Raw genomic sequence first — 23,046 nt, 5'->3', positions numbered from 1 at the left:
CCTGGTTGGCAATACTCTGCACACTGTCACACATCGTGGCCCAAAAGGTAACGCCGTCCAGGACCCACTGGCGGAGGACAACCGAGCACCGTCTTAGGACCCTCTTGGAACCTCTCTGCCCTCCGCGTCCTTCCCTAGGCTGATCCCATTTGAATCTCTTCCCTGTAATAAGCCATAACCATGAATATATCAGCTTTCAGTGAGTTCTGAGTCCCTCTGGAGTATTACTGACACTGATGGTTTGGGGAACTCCCCCGACTTACAACTGATGTTAAAAGCTGCCTTGTGGACTATTCTCTTTAACTTTGTAGTTGGCCCCTAAGACCTTGTAATATATATGTATCTAATTATATACATTCAGATAAATATGAGTAAACATAAAATTAAAATATATGGGATCGTAATTTTGTTTAACAACCCATTTTTCACTTATGTGTCATAGGTATCTTATTACGCCAATAAATAGTTTTATATTGCTTTTATTAGCTATAAAATACTATACTATATATATTTACCCAACCTCCTTAACCATTTCTCTATAGACATTTGTTTATAGTAACGGACACACGTTGTTTCTATTTTTCACTATTATAAACAATGCTATGGTGAACATGCTGCTACTTCAACATTTTGTGCAATTACATGACCCTTTCAGTGAGATACAGTCTTAGAAATTGGAAAGCTAAATCAGAGGGTATGCATACATTTATAATTATTTTATAGTCAAAGAGTCGTTCAAAGTTTATACTAAGTTACCCTCCCAATAGCAGCAAATTGTGTCTATCTCCCCAAACCGCTACTCATATTAGTTATTATTGTTTGCTAACCTGACAAGCAAAAATTTAGTTCACCTGATATTTTTGGTTCCCACTCATTAGTGTCTTTTTATGTTTATTAGCCAATTGATGTTGTTGTTATTGTTGTTGTTAATTGTCTGCATATCTTCTGCTCATTTTCTGTGGGAGCCTTAATTTGGTGGAAATGTCTGCAGCACACATGACAGAGTTAACAGGGCTGTTTTGACTATGTATCTTTTCCTTGACTATTTATGGTGTGTTTTGTTTTGGTTTTTGCTCTACTTAACTCTTTAATGTAAGGTGGGTTTGTTGTTATTTTTAGTAGAATTATTTCATTCACATAGTCAAAATTTTAAAGTCTTTATTTGTTTCTATTTTTTGCATCATACTTAAAAAGGTTTTTTCCACCCCAAGATTGTGAAAACACTTATGTGTATTTTCTTCTAGTATATTCACAGTTTCACTTTTATATATTTCTTCCATATTTTCAGTTTCACTTTTTACTTTCAACTCTTTGCTCCACCTGAAGTTATTTGGTGTAATGCATGATACTGGGGTCCCACTTTAGTTAGTGGTTCCCACCTATTTACTAAATAACCCACCTTTCCCCTGATGGACTAAAATACAATCTTCATCATATACCACGTTCCCATATATATACTTGGCACCACTTCTCAATGCCCCCCTTCTTTTGGTGTTTTGTGTATATGTTTTAATGGTTTCACTTTTTATATTTAACTCTGATGCATCTGGAAGGAAAAAAAAAATCAATCTAGTTCTTTACATAGCTCACCAAAATAAATTCAAACTAGCTATCTGATTGTCACTGTCCCCCACTAATTTGACACTTTCATTCACATATATTAACTTATAATACAGACGGGGGTCTGTTCTGGAGCCTCAGCTATCACTGACTCGTGTCCAATTCTGTGCTGGTATTACACTGATTTATAATTACAAATTGTGATATACTTTACTATCTAGGTAAGGTTAGTCCCATCATTTTTAAAAACAAATTTTAGAAGTCTTGCCTATTTATTCTTCCATGTGAACTTTACAATCATGTTGTCAGTTCTCAAAAGAAAACTATCTAGATGGGAGTTGCACTTAATAAGGAAATTAATGTGGGCAGCACTGGCCAGTCCAACCGGGTCATCGCCATCCTAAGTCGGCATATGTTTCTCCACTTACTCAAGCTACTTCACTTACTTAAAAAGTCAAAGAAATCTGAAGCTGTCTGATTATTCTTTAAATTTCTTCACATATGGTCTTCACATTTCTAATCGTAATACTTTTATAAACATTTAAAAAAGCAAAAAGAGGGGTGGCTGGTTGGCTCAGGTGGTTAGAGCACAGTGCTCATAACACCAACGTCGCCGGTTCGATTCCCACATGGGCCAGTGAGCTGGCGTGGAAACAACAACTTGAGTGAAAAGTCCACTAGAGTGAAACGACTGGAGTGAAAACAAAGACTTGACATGGAGCTGAGGTGCACCCTCCACAATTAGACTGAAAACAACTTGACTTGGAGCTGATGGGTCCTGGAAAAAACACACTGTTCCCCAATATTCCCAATAAAAATAAATAAATAAATAAGCAAAAAGAAAACATAGAGAAACCGGCGAGACAAACACAATCACATAGTTACACGCCCAGACACAAGCGCTATCCATGTTATTATAGTCAGCACAGCCCAGCCCAGCTGATACGGGACCTGCCCCCTCACCTGGCCCAGGTGGCTAAGCCACAGATACAGCTGAGGGGTTTCTATCCCATTCAGTACCAGGAACACTACCCTCAAAGAACACAGTCTTTCTCTAGCATTTTCAACCACCTACGGGAAAAGGTAGTTAATAGGTTCAAGTATTCACCAAGGTTGAGATTTTTACGTAAAGAATAAAAACCTCCACCCCACTGCAGACATCTGGCTTAAAGAGGAAGTAAATTAACAGAGGTCTTGGGCCAGAATACACACCTGGAGTCAGGACTCTAGAAACCAGCTACCAGAGATGTACTAGAAATACACCGTGTTTGCAAAAATGAGTTCCTAAGACGACTGGCAGGAAACAAGTTTGTTATTATCACCATTATTAGTCATTTTCAAGGCACTGCCAGCTACATAACCTACTTAAAAGGCAAAGAAACCTGAAACTGTCTGATGCATTTCAAAGGATAAGGTAACACTCTCCAGGTAGCCAAGACCTATAAATAGGCTTTAAAAGCATTGGTTTCTATTCTAAAAGTCAGCTTTAAGTATTAAAGAAAACCCGTAAAATCTGCTCTCTACTGAGTCTGAAACCCCAAACCTTGCCTTTGACAGGAACTAGGGTCACAGTGACATTACAGTAAGTTAACTGAAATCAGTATGGGCACATCTATCAAATTCTGATCTTTCTGGGGCCCGGAGCTGGAGCTAGAAGTTAACTCTATACAGCATCTATGATGATGCCCTGTGTACAATGGTGCTTAACAAAAGAAATGGGTGGATGATACCAAGAAGTGGAACCTTTTCAGGTTGCGTGTGGGCTATACACACGCATAAGTACTGTGGCCAGATTAATCTGGCTGATACACCACTGTCTTCCTGGCACTACCCTGATTCACCACTCAATTCATTTATTTGGTATTGTTCTTGGTGCTAAGAATAGAGCAGTGAGCAAAACCAAATTTCCAGTCTCATGGAGCTTATATTCTAAAGGGAAAGACAGGCAGACAACCAAACATGTGCCTTGCCTGGAGTACCCAGTGGTATGTATGCAGCAACAGCAGGGTGGGGAGGGAGCTGGGAGAGGCTATTTATGCAGGTGTTCTGCGAAGGTGACGTGGGAGTGGATGTGAAAGTAAAAGGTGAGCAGCACAGACCCTGGATGGATTCTGGCTTCTGCTCCAACAAGCCACCAAGACCGCCCTTGCCCCGGATGCTGACAACATTCACACGATCAAACCCAACAGTCACTTTCAGGCCTCCCAGGCAGCGTGTGGCGCCTTTCTGGTCCCCATGCGTCACCCCACTCCCGGCCTTCTCCCGGGTCTCTCCTTCGCCAGCTGGTCCTCCGCCTTCCCTCCGCCTCCAACTCTGATGTCCTCGGGGCTGGTCCTGGGCTCTTTGTATGCCACACTCTCTCCCTCTGCTCCCTTCCACGTGTGTCTTCCAGGTTCGTACACGAACTGCCCCGATTCCTCTCTGGGCTGCTCCCCTCTTGCCTCCGTCCCACCCAGCAAGCCAGAATGCCCTTGACGACGCACGTCTGCTCACATCGCTCCCCAGGTGGAACCCCTTCAGAGGTTCCCCTGCTTATAGAACGGAATCCCTAAATATTCACCAAGGTGGCGTCTCCTCCAGCTGCACACATCTGGTTTTAACAAGAACCTCATTCAGCCGTCTAATTCCTTCATCTTCCACATACTAGCTTCCTGCAGGAGTCCCCCTGGATCCCTCACAAGGTATAATAGTTAGGCCCGCTCACCATGTCCTGTACCTACCAGAATCTGCGCTTACCTATTTTTATGTCTGTTGACTGTCTGTCTCCACAAACAGACTGTATTTGCCACGGGGCAGTGACCACGCCTGTTCTGTTTACCGATGCCTGCCCCTGCCCCTGCCCAGCACAGAAGCACCACAGTATGTGCAGAATGAACTCCAGAATGAAACTCCACTGTCTTCCTACAGCCCACAGCCCCACTGTGGACTAAACGGCCCCTGCTCCCTGGCCTGCCCATGCCTCCCGCACTCTGCCCTCCAGGCTCTGCACTGTGCCCCGTCTTCTAAGCGGCCCTGTGTCAGACCACACCTCAGTTCTTTGCCTGAACCCCAGAGATTCAAGTGGATGGGTTCTTGCCCATTTGGTCTTAGTTTGCATTTCCCCCCATTTAAAATCAGGTAACACATCGTAGTAAATTAACTGATTATCACTTTTTCCAGGTTTACTTCACTTTAGAGAACACAAAGGAATAGCACAGGCGAAGAGGAACTGAGTATTACAAACAGAACAAGACGAACCCAGGAGTCAGCATCCAGTACTGCAGCCCCCCTTTGGATGCTAAGTGGCAATGTGACTTTAAGTGGGGTACCATGTCTGCTTGCCACGTCAATTCTTCTCCCTGGCCCTGCTTTCCTTTTTTTAGATGAGAGAGAACTGAATTAGCTTATCCCAACTCTTTCCAGTTCTAAGGGTCTAGAACTATAGTTCTCCCACCCCAGAAAGGGAGACGCTGGCCCTAAAGAACACAAATGAGTGGAACCCAAAGTAGGGGTGTGTTGGGGTAACACCAGCTGCTACTAAGCAAAAGAAAGAACAGAAGGATCTGTAACACCCCCACCTTAACCACAGATGTCTAGCTTGTCTCTGAGGAGGGGGATTTTAAAAAGCATACAAACCAATACAAAACTTTGTACAGCCCTCCTCACATAACAAATTCCAGAATAAAGTCTGTTTTACCCTCGCCTGCTAAAGATCATTTCTCCTCTCTGCTACTGAGAATCAGCTGTCACCCTAAATCTCTCCCTCTTTTCATGCTCCTGCCATGCATGCTTGTGAACCTTCCAAGTGGCGGAGGAGTTTGGGACGGAGACTAACCCACTAAATCAAAGGCTCGCTAGACCATCTCGGTCAGATCCGTGGCGATTTCAGAAACACTGGAAGTCTCTGCATGGATCCCAACCGAGATCAACCCCCTTCGGCTGACACTGTCTCCCGAGACATATGAACATATTACATCGCTACCAGATTCAAAACTCCTACATTTTTCCCTTTGTGATGTACTCATTTTCACTGTATCACTTCTGTCCAACACAACAATGGGTTATTCATAAAATCAAGCTTAAAAACAGCGGTGGGAGATGAAGTTTCAGTTTATCATCATGCACCAGTGTGAACCTCAGGCCTTATTACCTCTGCTGCATAGGTCATTCCCATCCTACTTGCTGTTTCCATCCTAAAGCTCCAGGAGAGGGTAAACACACCCTTAGTTACCACAGTGCTGTAAAAATCAAGGTCAGGTAACTTATATCTCATTCATCACCCCTGCTTCAAGGCCTCCTGCAAAAATAGACAAAAATACATTGAGAATACCTAAGGCACAAATAATTTAACAAACTGCAGAGCAGGAACAAAAGCCAACACGGAAAGTGATGGACATTTATTTTCTCAAAACTCAAGTCCCTAATATGCTGATTTTTCCCACATGCACAACAAATGAGCCGGGCAAGAGCTTGTGGTATATAATCAAAAGGACGAACCAAATGGCTAGGAGATTTTGTGCTGTCTTACCCCACAGACCTTTGGGGACCAGGATACAATTTGCGGGCCGGGGGGAGTAGGGACAGAGGTATTTATGAAGGAAACTTGAAGCCAACCATTTAAACTGATTTTTTAAATGTGCAACTTGAGTCTTCGTGTTATTGCGAGGACCAACTCTGCGTTCCTGGTACATCTGATTGCTCTCAGGTCAAAATCCCAGGTTTTACTGAGGAAATCTGATCCTGGCCATTGATGTCATAAAAATTCATCTATCTACAGCATCTCAGGCCAGGCCACCCTTCACGGGTGGAAACACAGAGTGCCTTCCAATAAGGGCAGACTCTGAGGTACAGCAGCAACTTTCTCATTAGAGGACGCTTTCATAATCACCCTGTGAGCTGCCGCTGGCCACCGGACGGGAAGAGATGACAGTGTCCCCACCTGCCTACCACGCGGCCTCGGGCAGACATTGGCCTTTCTGAACTTCATTTTCTTTGGGGGAAAATAAACGATGTCACAGAGCTGTGGTAAGAATTCAATGCAGCCAGGTGCTGAGAAGGACTCAGCATCTGGGACACAGGAGGTTCTGAGTAAAATGGATTTCTACGCTCAGTGGCCGTTCCCATGGCCTTCAGAACTGTTCGGGCTCTGTGCTGTCACAAAGCACAATCACAGACCTCCAGGCCACAGCAGCCAGCGTCCCAGTGACCGTGAGGGGTGGTGACAAGCAAAGGGCCTTGAGAGCAGCACAGAATTCCATTCACAGACGGGACACGTTCTTCAATGACAATGCAGTGGCATCCCACCACTGTCTGGGCACAGAGACAACTGTCTTTCTTTTTAGTAGCACATTTCACTCTCCAGCACAGAGGTGTATCTACATAGCAGAAAAGCCTAATAGCTCCTCAACAGGAATTGCAGTTGGGGCGTTTCACAGGCGCCCATCACCTGCGCCCCAGCCCCCTCACCCCTGAAGCTCCCTGAGCAGGAAAACGCGGCTGAGGGACGGGTGACTGCCTTCAAAGTCAGCTCTTGGGCACACGTCTCAGGAATGTCCCTTATCAAGCACACTTAGTCAGGCTACAGAGTGGAAAACCTGAAGAAGGTGGGCGAGGGAGACGCAAGGAGGTGAGCTGGTGTCCTGAGCACCGCGGGGGCTCCGGGAGGGAGCGAACCGGCCTGTGGGTCCACGTATTGGGTAGTGGCGCTGACTGCTACACCTCTTTCAGCTCAAAATCCATAATTCTATGGCGCTGTAAGAGTAAAGCATAATGAAAGCTAACAAATGGAAAATGGTTACCCTAGAATGTGGAGAAGCCAGCTTTGCGGCAGCTGGAACAATGAAAAAGGGAAAGACCAACGAGTTTCAGTTCCTCAGTTCTTTATAAGGTACAGATACACATGTGTTTGGACAAGAAAAACCCAACAGCCTGCAATTACACTTTGCTTTCCCAACCAGGAAGCAAGTGCATCCATGCCACGTGGAAGACGTGACCTGTAGGCCGGGGGTGAAACATCCCAGCAGCGTCCCTGTCAGGCTCTGCACTAACCACTGGTGACAACGCCCGTCACTAGCTCTTGTCCTCAGCACCTCACAGGCCAAGGAGAAAGACGCAAATGAGGCCTGAGCGGAGACGGGCAGGAGTCAACCAGGAGAGGGAATGTGGAGAAAAGGGTTTCAAGCAGAAGGAAGGAAAAGGTCTTGTTCAAAATATCAGCTGTTTGGCTTCAGGGCCCTCCCCCCACCCCCAGCTTTGATAAGAGAAGATAAGAGCTGACTGTTCGAGCCTTAAGGATCAAAGTCTCAGCCTTGCCCGTGTAAGGGGTTCAGCAGCAGCAGCCAAGTCCTGGGGAAAAGAAAAGAAAGCGATGGGACCCTCAGGTCACCCGTACCTCGCGTTTAGGGTTAGTGTCATTTTCTGACTCCGTAGTCCACAAAGATGATGGAGTTAAGGAGGAAGAGCCAGCCCGTCACACCAGCTTTTGAAGTAAAGCAGAACAAGAAAGGGGCGAGAGACACGAAGGAAAGAAGGGGGAGAGCAGGGGTTAGGGACGGGAAGCTTGGGAAAGACACCTCCGGTCCTACGGGTAGTTTGACCATGTAAAAGTGAAAATCTCTTCTAAATCAAAAAATCAATCAGCACAGTGAGAGGATAAGTGCCAAACTGAGGGAGACGGTGAAAAAGAAAAAAACATTACTGTCTAAGGAGTTCCACAAAATCAGTCAAGTTCCCCAAATTACTCATTGCAGGGAGAAAAACATACTGTATTTTGCCGTATATAATGTGCACCCACGTTTCTGGCCCAAACTTTCAGGGAAAAAAATCTTTCGTTTTAATTTTTTAATTCAAATTTTTGTTTTTTGTATTATACTTGGTTTTTGTACTTAGATACTTGTTTTTTGTATTGTAAAGGAATTTTAGCATTTGTTTTTTAACATTATGGTACAAGAAAATTTCATGCAAAATACAGGAACAGATACAAGTTACAATAAATTTTATGTACCGGTAACAAATTTACGATATTTACACCTCATAGAAGGCCAAGAACTCTTCCTGGTTGCACGTTCGTCGTAAATTCAACAAAACTGATTGTCGTATTCCCGGGTATTATTTTGCAAACAGATATCGTTATTGATTTCTAGAGTTACACTTTTAACTCGTAAACATAAATAAAAGAATTAAAAACATTTATATAGATACGGAATTAGTACCATCCGTGTATAATGTACATAATTATTTTTCCCTCACAAATTTGGGCAATTAAGTGTGCATCATACACGGCAAAATACGGTACCTTTACAATGAAGAGATCTGGCAGTGAACTTAACCAAAATGATCAAATTTAGCACCAAGAATGGGACAACCTGACATTATGTACCTTTTATATGACTGTCTGTGAAGCACACTCACCAAAACACATTGAACCTAAATGCAATCAAGCCTAAGGTGGGGTTTACAGGAAATACAGAGGGCAGAGGGACATGTCAAACACCCCAACGTGAAAACAAAGGCAAAATGTGGGTCATTCTTCAAGACAACTGGACTGGTTGCTCCAAAAAGCCAATGCCAAGGGGGAAAAGGTAGAAGGATTATTCTAGATTAAAAGAGACTAAAGAGATGAAAACCAAATGCAAAATATAAGCCCCAACTGAGTCCTGATTCATAAAAACTAAGAATAAAAGACATTCTGAGGAAAACTGGAGAAACTTTAATATAGACTGTATGTTATATGAATTACTGTTTTCTTTGGCATGAAAATGACAATGAAAGGGAGTATCTTTATTTTTAGGGATAAATGTCACGCTGTCTCCAACCTTTTTCCTGAACCATCTGAAAGTCAGAGACATACAGAAAGCAAGTATGGCAAAAGTTAACAAATGTGGGTCACAGGTCGTGGCTATAAAGGTGATGGCTGCACCGTTATTTCAACTTTTCTCTAAGATTTTTTTTTTTATAATAAAAAGTTCAAAAAGTACTGGAAGAGGAAAGACCGACATCCCAACTTAAAAGAAAACACAACTGAAGAATCCAAAGGAAATTCACAAATATGAAATAAACGATCAAATTCAGGGAATAAAAAATTCACTAGCGATCAAAGAAACGCAAATTAAAACACCAGAGATACCGGGTTTTTTTTGCCTGTCAGATTAACAAAGATATACAAAAACACAGTAATAAATAGTACCAACTTGTTTCTTAAAGGTACAGCCATTTTGGAAACCAGTTTGACAGTTTCTTATAAAGTTAAACATGTACTTACACATGACCCCACGTTTACCCAAGAGAAATGAAAACATATGTCCATACCAAGACTTGTACGTGAACATTCATAGCAGCTTTGATCAATAACGTGCAGGCAAGCCAAATGCCCATCAACAGATGAATGGTTAAAACAAACTGTGGGACATCCATGCAGCAGAATATTAACTACTGATACATGTAGCAACACAGATGAGTCTTAAAAACATGCTGAGCAAAACAAGCCAGGCAAACAGAGTGCACACTGTATGGGTCCACGTATACACAACAGAAGGCAAGACAAATGCAACATAGAGTGAGAACAGGTGGGGGAGGGGAGGCATGTGTGGGAAGGGTACAAGGGAACCTTGTGGGGTGATGGACATGTTCTCTATCTTGGCTGTAGTGGCTGCCACAGTCGAATGTGTGTGCATTTGTCAAGATGATAGAACCGTACATTTAAAAGGTGAATTTTCTTGTTTCTACAGTAAACCTCAATAGGATTGATTTAAAATGTAAAATTACAGTAATGATGCCCAGATTTAGGCAGGGGGTGGGGGAATGGGCTCTTCTGTGCACCGCTAGTGGGAACGGTAATCGGTAGAACTTTCCCTTTTTTGGCAACAGCATCTTTGGGATATCATTTACATGCCACACAATTCACCCACTTACCGTGTACAGCTCAGTGGTTTCTGGTATAGTCACAGAGTTGTGCAACTACAACCACAATCCATGGTAGAACATTTCCACTCCCTCAAAAAGACATGCCGTACCCCTTACTCATCACCTCCCCATCCTAAGCAACTGCTAATCCACCTCTCGTCTCTGTGTGTACGCCCACTCTGGAGATCGCATGTAACTGGAATCATATAATTAATAGGTGGGTTTTTTGTGTGACTGGCTTCTTTCATTTAATGCTTTCAAGGTTCAATCCATGTTGTAGCAAATATTCCATTCCTTTTTTATGGCTGAATAATAGTTCATCGCTTGGATATATCACATTTTGTTTATTTATCCATTAGTTGGTAGGCATTTTGAATTATTTCCATCTTTTGGCTCTTATAAGTAATGCTGCTAAGAACACTGGTGTACAAGTTTTTGTGTGGACATACACTTTCATTCCCTTGAGTATATACCTAGAAGTGCAATTGCTGGGGCAAATGGAACCTCTATGTTTAACTTTTTAAGGAACTGCCAGGCTGTTTTCCACACCACCTGCACCATTTCATTGCCACCAGCAGTGTAGGAGGGTTCCATCCTTGCCAACACTTATCACGTGCTAGTGGGTAGAAAGCAGTATCTCAGTGGTTTTGATTTTCATGTCCCCCATGATTAATAATGTTGAACATCTTTTCATGTGTTTATTGGTCATCTGTATATCTTTGGAGAAATGTCTGTTCAAATCGTTTGCCAGCTTTTTTAACTGGGCTGTTTGCCTTTTTATGTTTGAGTTGTATATAGTTTTTTATATATTCTAGATACATATCCCTTTTTAGATATACGCTTTGCAAATATTTTCTCCCATTCTGGGAGTTGTCTTTTCTAATTAGTACAACTTGTAAAAAACAGGCTAGCAACATATATCAAAGATTTCAGTGTGAATACCCTTTGATCTTACAGTTTTGCTTTAAAGAATTTATCCTAAGAAAATGATCAGAGAAGTGGAATGAGAAGACCTACAAGAAAGAACATTCACAAAATACTATTTAAACTGAATCTCCTTACCTCACACCATATATAAAAATTGACTCCAAATGGATCATAGTCCTAAACGTAACCACAAAACTATAAAACTTCATGAAGAAAACAGGAAGAAGTCTTACAGAGCTTGGGTCTGGTAAAGATTTCTTAACTAGGACACAAAAATCAAGACTACAAAAAAAAAAAAAAAAAAGACACACTGGGCTTCACCAAAATCAAAAACTTTTGCTCTCCAAAACGCAACTGAAAATGATAGTGCAGGCCTGTTTTTACCTACATAGGCACAGAAAAAAGTAAAAAGGACACAGTAGCAAAATAATAGGGTATATAACTCCAGGAAGAGTGTTTCAGAGGATTCTGCTCTTTTCCATCTTTCTAAAATGTCTAAATTCGCCATTTGACAATGAGCAGCACTTCTGTATACTGAGGAGGGTTCGAGAGGGACCCTCCACAAAACTATTTCCATTTTGAAAAAGGGAAAAGTGAATTTCCACCTCATTATTAACAGAAAGTAATATTCAATTACCCAGGAGACACAGTTTACCACGTTGATTTGTAGTTACTATTATTTGCCACATCCCAGAAATAAGAATACACTGTAATTTTCTTAGGAGTTTAATGTCTTTCCTCTTTCGCATGATTTGCAGATAATTTCTATCATACATATAAGTTAATATGGTGAACAAATTTCAGTGATGTAATTGGCTACATAAGGGCTTAAGGTTATTCTGTAAGGAAAGTTTACATGTACAGCATCACCTCACAGGTAGCTGGAGCTTCATTTAGTGATAGACTTAGGTAAAAATAATTCAAGTTAGATAATAAAGGTCTATGCACTTGATTCAGAGAGTCTCTAAACCCTCCCTAAGTTAATTACCCTTATTTTACGCTCAATTTAACAAGTTATGCAAACTAACAGAAAGTAGGAGGCACCAGACAAAAGGGGAGGGTAAGTGGCAAACAGAGCAGAGCAAGTGGCAGCCAACAGCCTGGAGGGCACAATCATTAAAGATTTAAAAGCCCAGCTCCCAGAGAACCTGAGAAAGTTAGGTGGAGAAGCAAATATTACCTTAATGCTGCAAGACTATCAAGAGGTTACTATAATAATACGTAATATTCAGAAATGGGTTTCTAAAGAATCAGAAGTTATATTACAGTCAATATGTCCAAGAAGCAGTGAAGATTATTATGCATTTGAGGGAGATTTCCACTTTCCGTTAAAAATGACTAAGTTCATAAGAGACGGCTAACGAAAGAAATAACGGTGACCTGGGAAACTGGCTTATAGCAAAAAGCTCTATTCATTAAGAGAGGGACTGATAAATAAGGTGTTTCTACCAATGTGACTGTCCCTGAGTCAGAACTAACAGTGTGGATAAGGTGATTCTATTTCACCGTCCTCCCCCCGCCCCGGCTCTGGCCACCTCACAATCTCCTCCTGCCTTGCACTGTGGAGAAAAAGCATTTTAACTTGGCTGTCTAGGGCTTGGGTCTTTTGCTCCTAAGCTCTTTAAATGGATTCTGCAACCACACTGCATTTGGAGAGCTATCCAATCAAATGCAGAGAAAACAAGTTCCTGACTGGCAGGAAATGGAGTCTGGATCTTCTCACCACAGCGAGAGCTCGCTCCCTCCCATGTGAGTTCCTGCTGTCCTCACCTGTGAGCCTGGCGTTTCCACAAAGACAGCTGATAATGACTGATCTGACCCTACAAATACGAAACTGAACGAGGGGCAGAGGTGAGACACCGCGACCTAAGTCAGCAGCAGAAAGAAGCCAAACACTGAGTTTCTGCTTCCAGTCTGGAGGGACTGCATCTGGGAGTCTGGCCAGAGGAATTATTCGCTCCACAGATGAACGCTGGAGCTTGAAGCATCATACACATGATAAGGGCAGACGCCAGGCCAAAAGGTTGGCGGGAAGGTCAGCCGTGACAGGAGGTGGGGAACCTGGCCAGAGCAGGTGGTCTCCTGGACAGGGCAGGCGAGTGCCAAGTGAGGCTAAGGGCACAAGCAAACAGCCCGATTCCTGCAGGCTCCGTGCCACGAGGCCACGATGGCTGCCACCCAGCTGGGGGCCAGGAGTGGCCTGGGATGCCCACTGACCAGGAGACAGCTGTCTGTTCTGGAATGGTCAGCTAATCGCCTCAGGCGCTGCTAAGCACAGAGAACAAGGGAAAGCAGGTTGTCCCTTCTGGCCGGGGCAGTCCTCTTCTGGCCTGTGCCCCCCCAGGAATGCAGCTGAGGTGGAGGAAAAGCAGCCAGTTTCAGAGCACCAGAGCGATTCAAACCAAACCCACTGGGGCTTTATTCAACACAATGATGGCTTTGTCAGGAGACTGCAGCAGCCCCAAAGAGACTGAAAAATCTGCCCTCTTCTCCTCATTTCTAGCCCCTGGTCCCCATGAGTTTGAGACATCACATTAAAAAGAAGGAAAAAAAGTTACACACATAAACCAACATCTGCCAACTGATGTGACACAGCAGGGGCCGGCCAGCTGCTGTTCAGAGAAGACACCATGGGGCCGGCTGTTTCACAGCCGTGGGTCTCCCACCCAGGAGCTGAGCTCCCGGGACATAGTCGAACCTCACTTACTAATATATGTAGTGATCTTAGCCAACAAAGAACAAGGACCGAAACGGCAAGGTTTTCTGCCTTGCTGGTGGGTCAACGTTGCAGTCACTTCAGGGGCGCAGCAAACCCAAGACCTCAGAGCCACCAAGCAGGGCGGCCGCTCCCAGCTTCACAAGAGCCTGAAAGCTGCCACCCCAAGGCCCTCAAGGGCAAGAAATGGAAAGAAATTATCTCTGGAGGGAAGAACTGGGGGGTGGGGGGCACAGGAGATTACAGCAGTTCTCACACCACACCCTGCCCTGCTCACCTCATCCATATTTCACAAATCAGTGGCAATCATCTCCAAGCACTACACAAACACACCCATAGCTCCAAGGAGCCAGCAACAGGAACAAAAACAGAGATAAGCAAGCGAAGTTATCCTTAAAGAGCAGCTGGCTACATGCAGGCCAGCCCAGCTCAACTGAGCCCAGCAGGTCTCTAGGCGGCTCTGAGCAGGCGGCGGCCACAGGTGAGGTTCCGGCCGCAGGTGAGGTTTCGCGGCACCACCTGCCTGCTGGCTCTCAGGAGCGGCGCAAGGACACAGCCAAGGACACAGCCAAGGACAAGCCAGAGGCGAAGCTGATAACTAGGTTCTTTGCTTCCATGAGAAGGCTGTTTTTCCATGGGACAAAGCCTTCTACGAAGGTTTCTCTTGGGGGGAAAAATCATGAATTCCAAAGCTAAAGGGAATAGAGACCAGTCCAATAAAGAGGTAACCAGCCTGGGACAGAGCTAGGAGGCCGGCGGCCTCTGCTAGGCAGGAAATGGAGCCCTCAGTAAGGAATTCTGAGCTAGAAGGAAGCCGCTGGACGTGAGGCCACAGGGGCAGCCTGACCGCCCCGGGCCTCGGGTGTCAGAGGACCGGATCCAGCCTCGAAAACACGACGAGTCCTGAGGTCTTTAGCCAGCCCCTCCAGCACACACTCTGCCAACAGTGCCACGGTGGGGTGGGTGGGACCCCAGCCGCCCGCAGCTGTCAGGTGGCTAGGCCAGAGATAAGCACCTCCAGACTCGATGTGACAGGGAGTATTTCAATTGTCTTCCAGAAGGTCGGGGCAGCGCATCCTTCCGTACCAAGGCACCCTCGCGTTTTGTTTTGTAACTTGCAGGAACACGCATTCACGCGCTCCCCGTCACGTCACGTGTGCACTCGGCACAGCTGTGCGGGCTCCCAGCTGGAATCACCTTTCAGAAGCTCCGCACTCTGCCCGCCTGTGGACAACAAGAGGCTGCCCCCACCTGCCCACATCCCTGCGAAGCCTTGGCCTCGGGGGTCTGTCTGTCAGCCAGCAGGGCACAACACGGGCATGCAAGCTGGGAGCTCAGCCCAGGTGTGCGCGCTGCCGACCTGTGTGTGTCCAACACCACCCGCCATGTCCCTGCCCCTCTGCAGGTTGTAGGGACACACGGCAAATGCAGGGAGCTTTCCTATGCACAGCCCAGGGCCCAGAACAAAGGCTGCTTTTCAGCTGCGTACCTGCTCACCACCTTCCTCCACACACCTCATCGAGCACAGGGTGGGAGGTGGAACAAGGCAGGTCGGGGCCTAATGTGGCAACTGCCGCCTGTTTTCAAGAGTCCTATCAAAAAGTTCTCAGGGCAAAGGGTTCTTTCTGCCAGGAAGAATGAGGCAGCCGAGGGACGTTTTCAGAGAAAATAGCCAACCTGGAGTATGGTAACAGAGATTAATAGAACAGGGACCCAGAAACACCTTAAGGTTACACAATAATTCTCAGTGACCCTCAGAGAGGGATTAAATAAAAAAACAGTATAGCCACACAATGAAATACTCTTCAGTTACTAAAAAATATTGCAGATAAATATTTGGGGGCTTGGAAAGGTATGCACCACCTATGAAGTGGAAAAAATACACTCACTATGCAAAAGAAGAAAGAAAAAGAAAAATGAAAAACAAACAAAAAACCCACAAGGTCTGGAAGGATAAACACTAGGGAATTGACAATGGTTATTTCTGGGTGTTGGAAATTTTTTTTCCTGGAAGGAGGCCTGGAAATACAGTCAAATTCCAAAAAGTAAGTCTTCAGCTTAGAAAACGAATTCCCCAAATTTTCAGTGAACATGTCTCGGCAGAGGAAACACTGCACCTCTGATAAATCCAAGTTCTATTTCAATTTGGCTTGGAAGCAGAAGCTACGGCATTAAAGAACCATGCAGCACCTAATTTATAGATCAGATCAAATATGGAGAGAAAATCCGAGAGCTAGAAAGTGTAAGGAACATGTGCCAGGTGTCTGCACAAGCTATACTTGTGTGTGAACGTGCGCATTGGGGTAGGGTTCTAAAGTAGACGTGTCCATTCCTTTTTCTTAAAAAAAAAATTCATATTTAAATGGAATTTATTTAGCTGTTACTTGATTAAACCTTTTCTTGGGGGGGAGGGGAACAGGACTTTTTTTATTGGGGAACAGTGTGTACTTCCAGGACTTTTTCCAAGTCCTGTTGTTGACCTTTCAGTCTTAGTTGTGGAAGGTGCCGTTCAGCTTCAAGTTGTTGTCCTTTCAGTCTTAGTTATGGAGGGCGCAGCTCAGCTCCAGGTCCAGTCGCTGTTGCTAGTTGCAGGGGGCACAGCCCACCATCCCCTGCGGGAGTCGAACCTGCAACCTTATGGTTGAGAGGACGCGCTCCAACCAACTGAGCCATCCGGGAGGCAGCTCAGTTCAAGGTGCCGTGTTCAATCTTAGTTGCAGGGGGCGGAGCCCACCATCCCTTGCGGGACTCGAGGAGTCGAACAGGCAACCTTGTGGTTGAGAGCCCACTGGCCCATGTGGGAATCGAACTGGCGGCATTAGGAGCACGGAGCTCCAACCGCCTGAGCCACTGGACCAGCCCTCCATTCCTTTCTTAACCACCTCAAACGAACACACATGCACACACACACTGGGGAAGCAGATAGAGGTCTGCAATGCAAGGTCAAATGTGTAGGTTAGAAACTTGAAACAAGAGCCAAGAGAGAGGCCTCCTCAGTCTAACAAAGTTGTAATTTTGTTTCAACTATAACCAAGTCAACTGTCTGGAGTTAAATCTAATTATTATCCCTTTCCTTCACCCCAGAATCACCCTACTGTAACAGCCCCATTCCAGTGAAGCGTGGTGAAGTAAGTGAAGGGGTAACAGAAATGGAAGGGAAAGTTAAGAGTAACCTGTGGTCCAAGAATTTCACAAAATGGAGCATCAACCCTCCTCCACCTCCCAAGACAAGATTGTTTAAATAACTGCCCCAGTTCCTCATCACTCAGAGCAACCAACTATCCACCAGGAGCAGGTGTCCCTCTCGTTCACCACAGACCCCACCACTGCCAAACTGCCCTCCCGTCACTGAGACCATGTCCATTTCAGTGTACGCTCGTATGGTTTTCATACCAAAGAAACGTTTCCCTGCAACCATGCCTTTATCAAAAGGTAGAAAATGAAAGATCGCAAAGGTCCTCTTAACCTTACAGATGACCCACTTTATTTCCTGGTCCTTGTGGGCATTTGTTTGTGACCCTGACAGACAATGTTAAGAGAAAAAAAGGAAGTCTTAAGAGGACAACCTTATAGAGGCGATTTGGCAACCCAGGGGCAAATCAGGCCAATTCCTGAGCTGATTTTAATCTAGGGAAACGCTCAGAGCAGGTCACCTTCCCAACCACTCTCATTTACTGTACACAGAAGAGATGGAAGATAGAGAAACATGGAACTTCTGGACACTGACCTATGTAAGACCTTTAAGATCAAGTGGTCCAGGGCTTCCCAAGTCAGCTTCCCTAAAGAAAATGTTGAAAACCGGAACTGCCTTGCATATTTTTTTAAATGACAGCTTTACTGAGGCATAATTTACACACCATGAAACTCACCCTTTAAAGTGTACATTGGTTTTAGTATATTCACAGAGCTGTGCAACCACCACCGTTCTCTAATTTTAGGACATTTTCATCACTCCCTCAAAAAAGCCACACACCCCACGACCACCAGTTTGCAGTCTTCCCTCCCCCGGCAACCACCACTCTACTCTCTGTTTTGCGGGTTTGCCTATTCTGGGCGTTTCGTATCAGTGGGTAACAGGTGGTCCCTTGTGTGTAGCTTCTTTCACTCAGCATGAAGCTGTCAAGGTTCATCGAGGGTTTTACATGCACCGGTACTTCTTTCCAAAAGTTATTGTCAATATTTTTAAAAGCATTTATTTGCCCATGATAAACCCACAATGGTCATTCTGTAAATAAATACAATCTTCCTCATGTTTCTAACATTATGAAAAGTTTCAAACACAGAGAAGTTGAATGAATTGTACAGTGAACACCCATGTACCCACCCCTGGATGCTACAATTAACGCTTCGGTGTATTTACTTTATCACAAATTCTTTGATCCATCTGATATTTTTAAGCAGTTCTCCGAAAGTATTTAGAGACCCCTGAGATCCTTATTGGTGCACATACCAACAGTTTCTCCTTTCTTACTGCTTAAAGCAATTTGTTTCTAAGCCAATATTTCTTAAAAACATAGGGTCCATAAAAGAAAAATAAGGTTGGTAACCACAATTCTAGTCAAACCCCCTCCCTACCGCTGTCCCTCTTGCTTTTCTTTATAGTTAAGGCCACCATGACTGAGAGAGGCTAAGTGATACACTGTCAATCCACTGATCTGACAGCGTATCACTTAGCCCCTCTAAGTCATGGTGGCCTTAACTATACAAAAAGCACAACTGTCCTGTGTCATCCAATCCAATGATCTTCCCACCAGATTCTCTGCCGTTTCCTGCTCTCACCTTGTAAGGAAGTCCCTGTCTGAATCTGTAAGAGAACTCCCTCAGAAACATGTCTGTAAATGAATGAATAAACAAAACGTGGTAGACTAAATCCAATGGAATACTATTCAGCAATAAAGAGGAATAAATACTGATATGTACTACAACGTGGGTGAACCCTGAAAACATGACGCTAAGTGAAAAAAGCCAGACATAAAAGGCCACATATAGTATGTCCCATTTCTATCAGATGTCTAGAAAAGGCAAATCCATAGACACAGAAAGCAGAATCGTGGTTAAACGGTTAAAGGCCTGAGGGATCTCAGTGGGGCGAGGGAATCAGTTCTAAAACTGGATTGTGATCACTGATTGCACAAGTAAAAACTCAACGAACTGCACACTTAAAACGAGTGCATTTGATAGTATGTAAATTATACCTCAATAAAGTTGCTAAACAACAACTTGTCCGTGCAAGAGGATGAAAGAGTCCTGCGCCACAGCAGAAGAAAGACCTGTTTAATAATTTAAAGAACAAAGGAGGCAATTTAAAAGACCCTGCTACTCAACTAGAAAATAGTTGTTTAAAACAGCAAACTAGGGCCAGCCGGCCGGGTGGCTCAGGCGGTTAGAGCTCCATGCTCCTAACTCCAAAGGCTGCCAGTTCGATTCCCACATGGGCCAGTGGGCTCTCAACCACAAGGATGGTGGGCTGCGCCCCCTGGGGCAACTAGCAACGGCAACTGAACCTGGAGCTGAGCTGCGCCCTCCATGACTAAGACTGAAAGGACAACAACTTGACTTGGAGGAAAACAAAAAGTCCTGGACGTACACACTGTTCCCCTTCCCGAATAAAATATTTAAAAAACCCCAGCAAACTAATATAATCATAGACTGTTTTAAGAATTCATGTCAAGTGTCTCATTTTAATAAAGAAAGGGATTTATAAATTAACTTTCTGCAAAGCTCAGTATCAAGCTATCTGGGCCGGTCCCCTAAGAGCAGGCCGTCCACTTGCCAATGGGCCAGTTATCACGTGAGCATATGGAGGGAGCGGTTCTTTAGGCTGTTGTTTTTTTTTCAAGCTAGAATATTGGGTAAATATATGGAAACAAAGTTAATCCCCCTACTTTCGACACAAGAAACTGCTTTTTGTGATGATGGCCGCGTGTCTCCCAGTGACTGACAGAAAGCCGCTGTCTTCCCCTCCTGAGAGCCACAGACCGACGCATGGTAACTGAGTTCTCCCACCCAGGGAATATTCCTCCGCAGTGACCGCTGCCCAGGCCCCGGAGCTTCCGGTCTCGGGGACACCCAACGCGCCTAAACCTCTGCTTCTCCCACAGCCTGGTTCTGTGGGCCCGGCACGAGCTCTTACCTCCCCTTGGCTTTACTCTTCCCTGTTACTCAGTTGGTTTCTTTATGTTCACTTCTGAGGTTCAAAAGCTAACAAGGAACTCTGTTTCTGGAATTATTTTTCCAGATCTCGGACACCCTTCTGGAGCTATAACTCCTTCCACACTGCCTCCTTCTAGAAGATTTTTCTGATGGCGCGGTCCAACCCCAAATTCACCAAGAAGGCTTGATTTGGAGAAGTTTCCTGAGGCCATACGAGACCAGGCAGTATTTCTCCACCATAACCAGCCCCCACTGAGTAAAAATATCACTCGGGATATATGATAGAATATATGTCACCAGACACAACAGTACATTCCAAATGCCAGCTCCGCACTCCAACCTCCCTCCCCCATTGGCCCCTCAGGAGGCAAACAGGTTAGGGAGGCAGGAAGGACAGAGCTAAGTGGAGAATTGCTCTGGCGACAGTGAGGACCTCCCGGGGCCGCAGAGGTGCCCCCGACACGGACGCCCCCCCCCCCCCGCAGCCCCTTCTGAGGAAGCTGGCCCACCCCCCACTCTGCTGACAGGGCACCCAGAGCAGCCAAGCTTAATGCACCCAGCGGGGTCCTCAGCGCAATCGTCTTCTCAGCTTCCTCATTTCAGCAACGGGCCCAGGGCTCAGGCCAGTACCTCAGCCATCCTTAGTTCCTTTTCCTTTTTCACCCCGCATGTCCAATCCATCAGCACGTTCAAAACCCCCCTGAACCACCCACTTCTCATCACCTCCCGCGACCATCCTCGTCAAGGGGTCACCATCTTCCGCTCTCGGCCTCCTATCGATGAGGCTCCACCGAGCAGCCTTAACCAGCCGTCTTCCCCAGGGCAATGAGCGTAGTCTCCTAACGTGGCCCCATGGCCGACCAGGGCCCTGCCCTCCTCAGGCTTTCTCCACTCTCCCCTGCCCTCAACATTGTAGCCATGCTTTGCTGGCCTTCTGTCCAGCCCTGGACTGTGCCAAGTTCATCCGCCTTAGGCCTCTGCCTTGGGCTCTTTCATGGCCGGGAATGACCATCCACTCAGGTTTCCGTTTAACCTGAAATGTCACCTCCTCAGAGGACTTCCCTGCCCACCCCCACCCCCCGTCACGTGCCATCTTCCCTCTTGCTTAGTGTTCTTTGATGCATGAACAATATAAATCTAATTTGCTTACTGATTCCCCTCCTAGAATATAAGTGCCGTGAGGGGGGATGACGCATCCATCCCGTTTGCCACTGTATCCCCAGGGGTTAGAGCAGTGTCTGGCACACAACAGAGGCCTGATTAATATTTCTGGAAGGAACGAGCACTGTGCCAACAGCAGCCCGCCCAAAGACCATGGCCAGACACACGTTCATGGCTGCCGAGGTTCTGCTCAGAGAGGAGGGGCCAGCTAGGCTCCCTCTTAGACATCTGAATGCGAGGCCGTGGGGTAACTGAATGAGACCACTGGCAAGGGGCACTGAGAGTAACAGGAAGCGCTAAGCAAGGTCTGTACGTGAAACACAAGCCAGGCCAGTGCAGAAGCTCCGAAGCAGAGAAGAGCAGGACAGCAAGTGAGAGCCCGCCGGCAGCAGGAGACGTAAGACCACAAAGAGGCAGAGCCCGAGAGAGGCGCCCAGTCACCTATGGGCGGTGTATCAGTAAGGAAGGGCCAACTCCTCCCGCCGAGGACCCAGAGCTGCCCGGACCCCGGCTGCAGCCTCCACTGAAGTCGGGCAATCCCGGGAGCCCTGGACATAGCGTGAGATGATCAGCACGTCCCTGACGCTTGCAATAAACCCGCATGACATGGGCTAGAGGGTCCCGGAGCCACGCGGCCACAAGAACTCTGACCACAACACAGAATTCTAACTGCAGACAGAATTCCAACAAACGAGGGAAAAGCCCAGCTAAGCCAGGTATTTGCTGTCTGGACTGCATGTCTTATATTGTACCCAAGGTCATTCAATTCCGGGGAATGGGAGCACAGCTGAATCTGTCATCAGCCATTATATGAATCCTTAAAAATAAGGAAAATTAACTTTCCTACTCTAGGATAAGACCCACTTTACAGACTTTTCCTTTTATAACGAGGGCCCTCCTGTCACAAGGTCCCCTGAACTGGCGCCTGATACACTCGGCAGGACTTGGCGTAACTCCGGAGTGGGCTGCTATGCTTCCTGTGGTGGACAACGAGATAAGGAAGACGTTTTTATACCTGGGTTATATGCTTAAAAACATTACCTCAAAAACGTTGGAACCCCGTCTGTTCATTTCCTTCTGCTGCTATAACAAATGGCCACCAATGGCTGAGAACAACACAGATGTATTATCTTACAGCCCTGGAGGACAGAAGCCTGAAATGGGTCTCGCTGGCTACCATGACGCTGTCAGCAGGGCTGGGTTCCTTCTGAAGCTCTAAGGGAGAATCTGTTCCTGGCCTTTTCCAGCTTCCAGAGGCGGCCCGCACTCCGCAGCTCGTGGCTCCTTCCTCCAACTTTAAAGCAGCAACATCAGGCCAAGTCTTCCCGCTGGTTCTCACGTTTGATTTCCAATTCTACTTTTAGGGACCCTTGAGATTACATTGGCCCCACCCAGACAACCCAAAATAATCTCCCCATTTTAAAGGCAGCTAATCAACAAACTTAATCCCTCTCTGCTATGTAACCTAACATACTCACAGGTTCTGGGGGTTAGGGCGGGGACATCTTGGGGTGGGGGGCATTAATCTGCCTAGCACACCAGGCCACCTGACCACAATACAAACGCCACCGAGCAAAGGCACCTAGCCTGTCGTCCCACCGCACACCAATATCCCCCTACAGCACTGATCCACAGAGGTTGTTTGTCTC

General features: G+C 45.7%; 1 protein-coding gene across 2 annotated transcripts in view; it reads right to left on the bottom strand.

Annotated features, from left to right (window-relative positions):
* MLXIP (MLX interacting protein) overlaps window positions 1-23,046 on the bottom strand; it is a 53,290-nt gene that overhangs the window by 24,478 nt on the left and 5,766 nt on the right. The window lies entirely within an intron of this gene.

The sequence above is a fragment of the Rhinolophus sinicus genome, linkage group LG16 (assembly GCF_036562045.2).
Source record: "Rhinolophus sinicus isolate RSC01 linkage group LG16, ASM3656204v1, whole genome shotgun sequence".
In the NCBI taxonomy this organism is placed as follows: domain Eukaryota; kingdom Metazoa; phylum Chordata; class Mammalia; order Chiroptera; family Rhinolophidae; genus Rhinolophus; species Rhinolophus sinicus.
This window is presented reverse-complemented; position numbering and strand designations above follow the sequence as displayed.